This window comes from Engraulis encrasicolus, unplaced genomic scaffold, assembly GCF_034702125.1.
Source record: "Engraulis encrasicolus isolate BLACKSEA-1 unplaced genomic scaffold, IST_EnEncr_1.0 scaffold_825_np1212, whole genome shotgun sequence".
Lineage (NCBI taxonomy): Eukaryota > Metazoa > Chordata > Actinopteri > Clupeiformes > Engraulidae > Engraulis > Engraulis encrasicolus.
In genome coordinates, this window is record NW_026946165.1 from 15,001 (window position 1) to 18,377 (window position 3,377).

The window sequence follows — 3,377 nt, forward strand, 5'->3', positions numbered from 1 at the left end:
TTCTCGTGATCGCGTCGCTCTCGCAGGAGAGCGGCTGTCCACGCGGTGGACTGATCATCAAAGTGCGTCATGGGGTCAGCAGGGACCACTGCACTCAAGAAGCTGAGAGATTATGTGGCGTATTGGGCAAGATCGCTGGCCGTGGTGCTGAAGTACTGCCACGGCTGAGAAATGTCTATGCAGCAAACATTCTCGAGCTCAGGAGTACGGGGCGCCACTGAGAGCACGGGCAGTATCTGCAGCCGCAGATATGTGTGAACTCTGAACGGACACCTTAAGATCCTGCCGGATCCGGAACCGGATACCGGATCCTACGAAAGGGTTGAAACACATAGCCTTCTCGCACACGTGGGCCCTTTTTATTATGTTAGCTAAAACTATTTTTTAGACTCATTGGCTTACTGCCATACTGCCTGCACTGGCCGCTTCCAAAGTTCTTTCACTCCATGCAGCAATTGGGGTTGTGAAAGACTGACTGAAAAACCTAGGCTAGAGATGCACCAGATCCTGATTTTTAGGTAACTGCCGGATACACTGCTTAAGATCCTGCCGGATCCGGATCCTGTGAAAAACCCTATTAATCTGCCGGATCCGGAACCGGATCTTGGATCCTGTACATCTCTAAAATTAGGCATGCCAAATTTCATTACGCTTCTCTCGAACTTTCGTTTTTAACAAAAAAGTGCAAATAGCGTAAGAAGATTTGTACATGAAATTTGGTGACTGGGCCCAGGCCAGTGAAACAGCTCACACTCATATGCAATATAATATATGTAGGCATATTTGAATGATGGGAATCTGTTGCTGAAATTTAAATATGAGTATAAGTGTAAGTGTGTGTATGCACAGTTTTTGTCAATTTTTTTAAAATAAATATTGAGTTTGGCCCGCAGCTTCGTACCAGATTTTGATATTGGCCGTCAGTCCATTTGAGTTTGATACCCCTACCATATAGTGACACACGTCAATATTGAGTTTGGCAGAGCACTATACACATATTGACTCTTTCAACCGCCATGAAGAAGACACCTGTACACACAACAGCTCCGTAAAGGGACACCTTGCAGTTCATGGTAGGCGCTGCTTTGCCTGATCATGATCGACTATCAAATCTCTTTTGGAGACTTGGGGCCTATACTACAAAGCTGGTTCATAGTAAGTTAAGGTTAGGTTAAGAGGTAAAAGAGAGAGCCTGGAATCCTCATTTTCTTAAGAAAAGCTCTTGTATTAGAGGATTTACCTCTTAACTGAACCTTAACTTATCCTGAACCAGCTTTGTAGTAAAGGCCCTTGGTCTTACCAAGACCATAACGATTAACGTTTTCCAAACGGCATGGTTGACTCCCTCAGTTTGCCACAGGTCAAGGCCCAAAAACTCTGTGCCAAACCAAAGCTTTTCTTAGTCATAGAATGTCACTGCTTCAACCATGTCACTGCCTTGAACACACCTCTACCCATGGCCGTTGGTGCTGCTCAAAGTTGATTGGTTCGGCAACAAGGACGCGCATAGCTATTGTGACGTAGGCACGTAATACCACCTCCGGACGAAACAACCTAGAATTTGTTTGTCCTGCAGGAGTAGGGCTGCCCAGCTGCTTAAGGAAGTTGCACCTGAGATTGTTGTGTGTGGTTAGTGGATCCAGTGTCTTGAGAGTGTTGTCTGCACACACACACACACACACACACACACACACACACACACACACACACACACACACACACACACACACACACACACACACATACACACACACACACACTGTGTCACACTGTTCGTGGGGCACAGTGTTAACCTTACCAACACGCCAGACAGTCCTCGTTTGTCTCCAAAGGGTCTGGTTACCCAGGGCAACAATAAGCATTAAACTTTAACTAGTGTTTTGTTTTGGTTTTGTCTCCGCTGATAGTAACTGTTTGGTATAACGCCCCAAGTAAGTGACGTATGCAGTACGAAGAGTGTCAATCAAACCTTTCGGTGTGTGTGTGTGTGTGTGTGTGTGTGTGTGTGTGTGTGTGTGTGTGTGTGTGTGTGTGTGTGTGTGTGTGTGTGTGTGTGTGTGTGTGTGTGTGTGTGTGTGTGTGTGTGTGTGTGTGTGTGTGTGTGTGTGTGTGTGTATGCACTTCTGTGTTTCTGACTGTGTGAGTGTGTGTGTCTGACTGTGTGTGTATACGTGTGTGTGTGTGTGTGTGTGTGCATGCATGCGTGCGTGCGTACATGCATGTGTGTGTGTCTGACTGTGTGAGTGTGTGTGTCTTACTGTGCGCGTGCGTGCGTGCGTGCGTGCGTGCGTGCGTGCGTGTGCGTGTCTCTGAACCATGTCAATCACTCGGCCCTGCTGACTGTAGTGTAAGCTTAGCTCATAATGAGCCCCTGACAGCGCCCAATACATACAACTAATTAAAGACCTGTCTCCCTCCTCACACACACACACACACACACACACACACACACACACACACACACACACACACACACACACACACACACACACACACACACACACACACACACACACACACACACACACACACACACGCATGTAGCTACATATAGATATACATATATGCACAAGTGCACTAGACCAGTCTTTGCTGCTGTTTAGGCGGCTGTGTGTGTGTGTGTGTGTGTGTGTGTGTGTGTGTGTGTGTGTGTGTGTGTGTGTGTGTGTGTGTGTGTGTGTGTGTGTGTGTGTGTGTGTGTGTGTGTGTGTGTGTGTGTGTGTGTGTGTGTGTGTGTGTAAGAATGTGTGTGTGTGTGTGTGTGTGTGTGTGTGTGTGTGTGTGTGTGTGTGTGTGTGTGTGTGTGTGTGTGTGTTGCCATATATCACCATGTGGGGACTTGAAATTGTTTACACACCAATCAACTGGGGACTCGTGAAGGTGTGGGGACCAAAAACCATAGTCCCCACAAGTAAAACTGCTGGAAATGATAGCAAATGCCATGCTAACATGCCTAGCATTAAAATCTCTGAAGTTTCCCATGACCCCGTAAGTTACCATTTTGACAGGTTGTGTGTGTAAGCTGCAGGCATAAGTTTAGTAGTGAGACCCCTTTGGTCAGTGCTGGTATTGCAAGTGTGTAAACTTTTTGGAGGGAAACGAAGCTCCCTCCCCCCAACTCCACTCACATACACTGGTATGCAAATTAAACATTTTGGAGGGAAACCGAGGCTGCAGTCAAGACTCCACCTACATGTAATGACAATTGAATTAACCAGGAAGGGAAATGTTGAATGAAAATAGTAGGAAAGATATTAGAAAGGAGACTATGAAATATGGGCTATCAACTTAAAACCAACATTTAATAAGATTATTCATCCAAATAAATACTATTTACAATCAGTGGTGGACAAAGTAAAAGTAAAAGTTAAAAAAGG